Genomic DNA, 10,074 nt, shown 5'->3' with positions numbered 1-10,074 from the left:
GATTTTTCACTCAAAACAAAATCTAGGGAAATTGACTTAAGAGTTGGTAGCTGAATAACCCACCAACCACTAGCAGTAGGATACTTTCTTTTGCAACCCACAGCACTAACTCTTCTTCCATGATTTTGCTCTTCCTCCTTTTAGTATTTGTCACTGTTAGATGTTTATACCATAAATTCTAACTAACAGGTACAATAGTAAGTCTTAGAACTGCATGCAAAAGATTTCCAGCCAAAGATCACAAGGAATCACATTATATCTGTACACAATCTTCCAAGTCTGAACATCATGCCTTCTTTCTCTCTTAGGGTATACCTACTCCATCTGTTCTTGCAGTTAGTTATAAAATTTATTGTCAAAGAAGGCACTTCAGTGTTGCATCTGCTGTTCCTTTGATAGTTTACCTGTACCTTAGCTAAATACTGGAAAGTAACAGAACAGCATTTTATTACATCACTTCTATGTAGACTTTTTGCAAATGTTATTTGATAGTACCTGTGACTCATTAATTTTAGACTTAAGAATAAGATACTGTAATGTTACAAAGGAGTGTTTTTCACTCATTGAATTAATTTTTATTTATTTTTTTTTTTAAATGATGTGTAAGGTCGCTTCAGGTAGTCATTCCCAACATCTGTGGATGCTGCATTTGACTGTGAAAGCCCAATCTCCTCCTCAGTATTGGGTTCACAGAAGATGAGATTCCAAAACATTAAGTAGGCAACCTGAAATTCCCAGTGTTTTTTGCGAACAGGTTCATTTCTTGTAGTTTAGTTTTCAGTGCTTCGAGCTTTGTGTTTGCTTTAAAACAAACTTATGTTTTTATAACTGCTTGATTATTTTTCAAAGCCAAATGCAATTAAATACTAGGTGCAATTCAAGAAGCTTGGTATGTGCACAGACTGAAAGTCAATCTTACATTGAGACTCTTGTTTGGTACTCTGAAGAAGTTATGGATTCTAAGAGAAGTTAAATGGTTGTAAAACATAAAAATGCTACTGACCTAGCAAGAAACAAACTTAACAAAATTAATTTGAATTGATGTAAAGTTCTCTTTTCGAGTAACTTTTGAGCTCATAGCTTTGTTTTCATCATGTTAACAGTGAAATATTCTCACCTTTTCCAAGTGTTTTATCTCATATGCGTGAATTTGGAATTTTAACTTGATATTGGCAGCAAAAAATCCTTAGCTGATACAACTAACTTACTAGCCAAGAATTGAGTGGGAGGGAGAAGATTGCATTTAGAGAAGTGAATGTTTCAAAGTTTGCTCTGAAAAAGATCTACCAATTGGTTAATTGTTACCATTTTCAATCATGACTAATTTATATGAAACAAAATATTCTATATTAGTTTATAGAACTAATAAACTATATCTAATTCACATCACAGGACCAGCATGTAAAATGTATATATTTTTATATGTAGCATTAAATTCAGGAAACACTTTTGTGTCTGGATGTTGATTGTTAAGAGTCTTTCTTCAAGCTGACATACCATTCAATATGGTTTACCAGTATATATTGAATGTTAACTAATTTCATGTCATACAGGGAGTGTCTGTGATATTTCCAATTGAAGGAACCCTACCGTTCAGTCACAATGCAACATTCAAGTAAATTGCAGTTGTCACTGCTGCCTAGGATGCTGTTAATGTGAAAAGATCCAACATGATCATAGAAAATGGATGTTAATGCTTGTTCTTTACTTCCTTGCTGTTGTAATTCTTATTGTATATGAGATTTCCAAATGTGCTTGGTTGACTTAGGCTTGCAGTTCTTACTGAGGTTTCTAAAAACTCATTGTTCACTCGAGAAAGGCAGTGATTTCTAAAGCTGTGGGGAAACTAATGTATAAATATTGCAGATCAGAATGTGGAGCCTTAGCACAGTTTCCTGGCTTCTTACTGAATGCTTCATGAGAGATATTTGAGACTATAATAATATTTTTATGATCTTGACCTATTGTAAAAACTTTTTTATAAGAAAGATGTGGCCAGTGTTTGATTGGATCACGCTTACAGGTACGTGCACTAAGTACAAATGTGTTGAAATTCTTCTATATTAATGAAATAAATGTAAATGTCATCTCTTTTCTTTTAAGGAAATGATCATCGACAAGGTTAATGGACAGGTTGTCCCTCGGTACTTGATATATGACATTATTAAGTTTAATGTAAGTACTTTCAGTTTTATTGCTTTTGTCATTAGTTATTGATTCTCATTTCTATTTTAATCTTATTTGTATAAGACCTTCAGAGTAAATTTAAACACCAAAAGCATTTGGGTATTTTGTAACTCAATAACAAGCAATGCATCCAAATTAAGATTGAAACCAGTCTTACAACAGACGTTGGTTTATTTCCATCTGCACAATAAAAGATGGTGGTTTGAAACAGTTTGCTAAACACTGTTGGAAAATTTCTGATTTCTAGAGCCTGTTTGAACTATTTAGGCAGTGAAATTAAGAGGGGATGGAGAAGTTCACCTTGAAGTGGTATATTTGTTACCAGAGCATTACAGTGTTCCATGTTAGGCTGCTTCATCACCTCTTACTCAAAATTCTCTTTGAAACAAGGCAACTGGTCCTCTGTTAAGCCCTCAACAGCAGGCTCTCCTGTTTACACTGGTTGTAGGCCAAATATGTAATAAAGAAATACGTTGTGAAAGTTGTGGAAAAGGAGAAGCCTTTGTTGACAGCTAGGAGTATAGTCTTTCTGGTCACAAGAAAGAGCTGTTAAACAGTACATAAAAGGAGAAACTTTTTTTGTTTAAAGCAGTTTTCAAATAGGTAAAGGTTTGAGTGTCACCATAGGGCTCTTGTATGTTATCTTTTATAGATTTTTTTAAATTTTTTTTTGTCCCAAATTACATGTATATTATGATTTTTGAAGTTAGTCAGGGGTCTTAAGGCAGTTGCCTGCTGAAGCTTATTTGAAGAACTAACCTTGACAATGTGTTACACTTGTTAGCCCTTATTATGAAAGAAATCTTCTAGTGATTTCTGTTATGTCTAAGGAAGATAAAATGTTTTCCAAAAAGGATCAATTTAAACATATATGTCTTTTTAAAACAATATTTAAAATAATTTTGTGAGAACAGAAATTGTGTACTGATTTTGGTTGGCATAGAGTTCCTTTTCTTCATAGTAACTCATAGGTGCTGTGTTTTGGATTTGTGACCGGAAGAGTGTTGATGATACATTTTCGTTATTGCCGAGCAGTGCTTACACAGAGTCAAGGCCTTTTCTGCTTCTCACTCCACCCCACCAGCGAGTGGGTTGGGGGTGCACCAGAAGGTGGGAGGGGACACAGCTGGGACAGCTGATCCCAACTGACCCAAGAGATATCCCAAACCACATGGTGTCATGTGCAGCATATAAAGCTGGGGGAAGGAGGAGGAAGGGGAGACATTTGGAGTTACGGCACTTTTCTTCCCAAGTAGCCATTGTGAGTGATGGAGCCCTGCTTTCCTGGAGGTGGCTGGATACCTGCCTGCTGATGGGAAGCAGTGAATAAAGTCCTTACTTTGCTTTGCTTGCGTGCACATCTTTTGCTTTACCTATGAAACTGTCTTTATCTCAACCCATGAATTTTCTCACTTTTACACTTTCCCCATTCCCTTCCTCATCCCATTCTAGGGGGAGTGAGTGTTTGTGTGAGGCTTAGCTACCTGTTGTAGTTAAACCACAACAGTGTGTCAGATTTAATCACTAGACATGTGACTAAACAGCACATGGAAAAACACTCTAGTATCTGTTAATGCTTCTGGAAAAACAAATTTAGTGTTTCAGTGCTCCTAACAGGACAAGCAGTAAACCACAGTGCATGTCATACTTCATAAATTATGGTTGACTCTTCCAGACTTGATTAAGGTGCTACGCAGCTCGAGTAGGCCACTCAGCATAAGTGGAAATTGCAAATGTAGACATGGGACTAGTCATGAAAAATTACTTGGGTATTCTTACAAGCGTAGTCATAGTGTGACTTGGGACAGCTGCTTTTAAAAGTAATAGCTTGTGCAGAATACTTGTTAGGTTAGGAATAGAAGCTTTTTGTTAACTCACTAATTCTGCATCTTGATGATCTTTTCTTTAACCCTTTCTGAAAAGTAAGTGTTAGTTTCTTGGATCCCTCCTATGATTAGGACTTTTCAGTAAGCAAAAATTCCTTGTAGACTCCTGAAAAATATCATCTTCTATAACCACTCCTGCTTTTTAATTTTTCCTTTACATTTTCTTACCTGTTCCTCCATCTGTGACTCTGTGTTTATTTACCTTCATGTCTTTCCTCATCTCTGTTCTCGCTTTGTGTCTAATGTGCCATTTGCTGTTACTCTCTGCTGTTATTCTTTGCTGTTACTCTCCCTTTGAAAAAATTAAGTAGTGTACAGCTTTTTTTCCTCAGTTTTGGAATATGCACATGCTGGTCCAAGCAAAATAACACTTTTTGAAAGTCATAATTATTTTGATGAAATATTTTTTGGGTGAAAGTGTAGGAAACCCTCATCTGTAGCGAAGTGTCCAGACTTATCATGAAGAATCCCACTTGGCAAACAGGAAAAACAATCAGAGGGTTTCCAGAGGATTGTTAAGGTTTAGGAACAATCTGCTTTTGAACAAGGCTGTAAAAACTTTAAAGATTGTTTGGGGTTTTTTTTGTTTGTTTTTTTAAATGAACTGGGAATGAGACAGAGGAGTTAGTTACGAAGTAATACTATATTAATGTCAAGGACAATTTAAGGTAAGGTTATCAGTATGAGTACAAGCAGGACTTTAGCTGCAAGAAGTCATTAGCAGTGGTCCTACTACAAAGATAAAAAAGCACAGTGTTTTTTAGGTTAATTTTAGAAGCTTAAGTACAAAAATGGGCACCCAAGGATGTTTGGCTTGGCAAGAAATGATCAACAGAATTTTATCACTAAGAGAGGTAAATGTATTAAAAACTTGTAGTTGTCAAGAAAGGCGAAGTTCCTTTTAAGTTGTGTTAGATTTGTGTAAATTTCCCTAGCAGAGCTTCAAATCAAATAATTACACGAAGCATCAGTCCTATTTAAAAACAAAACATACTGCCCCCCCTCCTTCGTAAAGAAACAACCCCCTACTCAAAACCCCCCAAAACCAAAACAAACCAGCCTGACAGACAAGCTATATGAGATGCTCTGGAATTCGACGTCGCTTCTTTTGATCTTGAAAGTAGTTGTGTCTTCTGAAGGTGAACGGTGGAGTTTACTGTACGCACAGTCCATCATGGGAGTTGCAAGATTTCTAACATGTCCCCCATCTCATCCTCCACAGTGAACTCGGCATACTCTGCTGTTTAGAGATGTGACACTGCAGCTGGGGAAATGTGAATACAAACCCTGTTGGTGAACACTTGTTCAGGCAAACCTCATGTTTTAGTCAGGTCTAGTGAACTAGAGATATTTTCAGCTGACACTCTCGGGTGCTCAATCTATTTTGCTAGCTAAATGTTAGAAAGTTTTCTGGTTTTGGTCAGAATATTTCTTCTGAAATACTGCATTGACAGATTATGTATTAAGTCCCAAAGACTTATGTGCGCTGTCAATACTGGTGAGAATTTGTGTGTTAGGATGACCAGCACTAACAAAATACAGAAGTTAGTACTAAAATCAGGTAATATATAGTTTGTCAGAATGCACCGTGTATTTATAGTAAGATATATGTCAACTTGTGCCCTTCAGGATGACTGTAAATAGTCATTGAAAACTGTCAACATGTATACAGAAAAATAATGGTATTAAATTTTAGATCATAGCAAAATAATGTTATATAACTAAAAATTTCCAAATAGCATTTACTTGTAATATCACTTTGAACTATTCTCAGTATATTTGGCCATTAATGTGCTTCAAAATTGCAGTGTACTCCATTCTTGTATTTATTTTAGTTCTTCAGTATCTTGCTTTTAGATTAGTATTATGATGCGTGTTTGGAAGTGTAGCAGCTGAGACAGGGCAACCTTAACTCTGTTCTATGCCATATTTCTCTGGCTTTAAAGAAGGGGACATGTAGGACTGAAGCCTGATACCCCAAATGCTTAGACTGGCTTCTCTGTGTCTAATTTAACTAAATACCATGAGTGCTGTTGCCTTTTATGAGGAGAAATTATGAGAGGGTATGTTTGTTCTTAAAGCTGTGTACTTAAAGCTTCAGCCTAAAAAACAAAGATCCAAAACTGTAAAGAAGGCAAAATATAAATTGAGTTTCAGTATTGAGAGAGACCTCTACTGGAGTTCTTAAGGAAAACATCGAAACTATTTATCTTGGCTGTCTCTTTCCATGATAAATTTTGTGTTGAATTCTGATGCTTATCACCTGTAGCTGCTGCAAAATCAGTCTTCAGTGATGCTGATGGAACCCTCTGACTTAATTTTTTTAAAAACCGTTTCTGTAACATCTAGTTTCTAGAAGCTTGTGGTAACGCATCCCATCATTTTACAAGAGATGCTATGTCAGGAAAAACAAATGATTCTTCAGGAGATTAAAAAAAGGTTTTCTTGTAATTTTCTTCAGTCTGAATCATGGTGTTGATTATTATTAATAGCAACTCAAAATATGACTGCCATCTCATTGCTTTCATCTCACATGCTAAAATCAAATTCATAGAAAGGAAGTTATACGCTAGTGAAGTAAGTCTGCCTTTCGACCTCAACTCTTTGAGGAAACCCAGAGCAATCTCTGCTTTTTCTTTACTGTTTCAATTGGTTCTTTATAGAAAGAGAAAGTCAAAGTATATAAAATCTGCATACATTTATACTAATAAATGAAATTCTGCAAAGGGCAGAATCCTGCTACTGAAAGTTTACCCTCTTTTTAAATAGTTAAAATGTTCCCTGGCACACTTTTGGTATTGGCTGGCTACAGTGCTCTTGAGCAGTTCACAAGAATAGTTGAAAGTTTAACATTGCTAAGGGACCATTCTTACCAGGTGTTCTGAGATGTCATCATCCTCTTCTGGAGAGCGAGAGTACGAACATAGTCAGAGAGCTGGCGGCTTGAGGGGCATGGATGAGGCCTGTGTAGATATATCCAGGGTGTCTTCTAGTTCACAGACCTGGATCTCACCTATGAAGTTCAGAAAGTGCTGTTTTGTGAAATGTCAGATATTCTGCTATTGATGTACCTTTAGGGGCTTAGGGCAGAGGACACGAAAGCTCCTTACATTGAAAAGAGAGGGATTAAGGTGGAATAAAAAAGAGTAGTATATCGCAACATACAGCAGAATTTTGTTATGGAGGGTAAAAGAAGATCCAAGAAGCATGAAAACTAGTATGCCACTTCTGCTTGTCTATGGAGAAGATGGCACCAGTATGGGAAAGATGTTGTTATTGTGTCAAGTCACATTTGGCATGTGAAATGTTTCTAGAAATAGAAATCAATTGTAACACAGTTTATCTTTTCTTACAACCTAAATGGATTTTTTTTTTCCCAAGACGAGTATTTTTTCTCTTTGAAAAATGACAAAGTATTTCTTAAAATTGCATGTATTTATTTAGCTTCTAATATGCTAATTGGGTTTTTTTGTCCTCATTATGTCACTGGTTATGTGCGTGGTCCACACACATGAAAACTCTTTTTTTTCATACTCCTCTGAACATAAAAAGCTGATGGCACCCAACATTCCTTATGGCGTTTAGTCTTAATGAGTACAGAGCTAAACCCCTGCAATGCCTGTTACTTTTCAGCTTCCTGATTTGTGTCTTCATGTAGTTAAATTCATTATTATAGTAACTGTAGCTGTATAGCACTACTTCTTTCACTTGAATAGTGAATAAAAAGTTCAGATTTGCTGGGTGTTTCTAGTGTAACAGAGGAAGCTGACAATAGACTAATTAACAGTCCCAGAAGCAAATACAGGTGAATCCAAATCCCTATTCATCAGAAACAGTGCACATAAGAACATGTCTAGATTCTCCAGTCATCTTTGTGACAGCTTTTGCTGAGAAACCTTGTTTTGAGAGGCTTTTTCTTAGATCATATTCAATAGCTACATGTAGATGTATAGATGCTAAAGTTAAGCAACTATTTTTTTTCCTCAGTTAAGTATTAAAAAGTAACACTGGCATAACGTAGGATCTAATTAATGCATTCTTAGCAAAGACGCTGAAAATGAATAGTACTTTCCTTTTCCTTTCTAACCCTGGCCTTTAAATTTTTAAACTCTAGCCAAGTTTTCATAAGAGCAGATTGCAATGGTAAGAATAGACTGAATGCTTGTAAAAGAATAATTATTTTAATGTTTAGAAAGGAGATAAATTTTTGATTAAATTTCCTAATTCTCTATGTATTGAATTAAGTCAAGATCCAGATTTCTTTGGTTGTCATTATGCATAACAGTGCTGTAGCTGTTAGGTAAAACTTGTCATGGTAAACAGATAAGCTGGTCATAAATCCTGCCCACAGCCAATGTGCTCATTGAATTCATGCATGAAAAATTTTTGTTTTAAATCCCTGTAAAATATTACCGTGTCAGACTTTTCTATTACAAGCCTCATTTTAAAGTGATGTAAAACTCACAGTACATGCTGTGTCTCATTTATTAGCCTATTAACCTTATCTTAAAAATGTTGTGTGAAAATTTTGAGGGCACAATTCAGAGAGCAAGTCTTTAATTGGATCTTTTCTGTTTACAAATGCACCTGGCTGCCAGTCACCCTTCTGCTATTACTTTTAATTCTGAGGTTATTTCTCAACTGGTACCACCTCAAAGTCCAGATTTAAAATATTTTTCATTACTAATAGTACTGTGGAAAGTGAGGATGCCGTGCATGTGTTTACTCTTACATCCTTTCTATTATTTCTTATGGAGACGTATCTAACAAATGCCCATATGTTTGTAACAGTGCTCTTACTATGTGTTATGTTCTCAAAATCTGTATATATCACTTCATTCTATCATGGCTCAGAGATGTCAGGTAGATGAAATACAGAGCATCTACTGAATTGTGTCTTGCTTTGCTTTCTGATGTCACACTGGGAGAGGTGTATTAAGATCACTTTCTCTTCCTCACTCTATAATTCAGTTGATTGAGAGCAGGGGCAGTCTGGCCAGGTAATGTGTTTTGGTGTTCTTTAGGCTATATGAATAGGACAGCATTACAGAATAGAGAGGGCAACAAAGGGTGGTGGGCGAGAAGAATGGAGAATCTTAACACTAAGGGAGTGGTGCTGCAGAAGCTTTTGGGCCTATGAAGATGGATGGACAGAAATGCATCTTAGCTAGTTGTCTTTTTCAAAGTCTTTCTTGCCCTACTCCCCTTCCCTTTTGATTATCTTTTATTCATCATTGAAAACCTGACGTGTGTCTGAGCAGCAAAATTTGCAAATCTCCTTATCTATTCTGTAAACTTCCAAACAGATAATTTGTGTTTTTCCTTGTGCTTCAGTAAAGTGCACATGCAACTGAAAAATGGCATTTTTATGCATTTTTATATCCCTCTTTTTAGAACTCTCTTTTGCTATGATGCCTACAAAAAGTAGGTTATTGCTGAAGAGTGATAATTAGTACGTGTTGACCAGGATACCTTTGGTATTATTGTATTTTTCACTTTATATTTTTTGTCTAATAAGCTGCTTGTTGTTGGGGAACGTTCTTTAGCATTGCAATTAGTTTGAGGGCTGACTGTTTTACTTGCTGGTTAGATTGTATGAAAAATACATCTGATTGATTTCTTCCTTTCCCTTGCATCTCGTGAATTAGATCCTCCTTTTCCCAATCCAGGGGGCACTCTTGATAGCAGTGAAGGTGGTTTGGTTTTCACATTTTCCAAAATAAAGAAGGCTTAATGGAATATTACATAAAAGCAAAGGGAGTGTATTAAATTTTATGTCATGTTTTATTCCCCCAAGGTAAATGTTTCCATACCTTAACATGAAGCATGTCTCACGAGAACGTTTTTGAATGGCAGATTATTGCTAGTATAATTGTCAGGGCAAGAGGCACAAAGCGTTGCTCCTGGGAGAGAGATACGGGGACAAGTAGTTTTCATGGTTTGAGCCCAGAGGGCAACTGAGCGCCAGGCATCCACTCACCACCGCCCCCCCACCTAGTGC

At 36.2% G+C, this 10,074-nt stretch overlaps 1 protein-coding gene across 1 annotated transcript in view; it reads left to right on the top strand.

Annotated features, from left to right (window-relative positions):
- The window catches only part of RNGTT (RNA guanylyltransferase and 5'-phosphatase), a 185,898-nt gene that overhangs the window by 49,142 nt on the left and 126,682 nt on the right, over nucleotides 1–10,074 (top strand). The window lies entirely within an intron of this gene.

This window comes from Athene cunicularia, assembly GCF_003259725.1.
Source record: "Athene cunicularia isolate RWA chromosome 3 unlocalized genomic scaffold, athCun1 chr3_part1, whole genome shotgun sequence".
Lineage (NCBI taxonomy): Eukaryota > Metazoa > Chordata > Aves > Strigiformes > Strigidae > Athene > Athene cunicularia.
The sequence above is the reverse complement of the archived record's forward strand: the minus strand, read 5'-3'. Positions and strand labels throughout refer to the sequence as shown.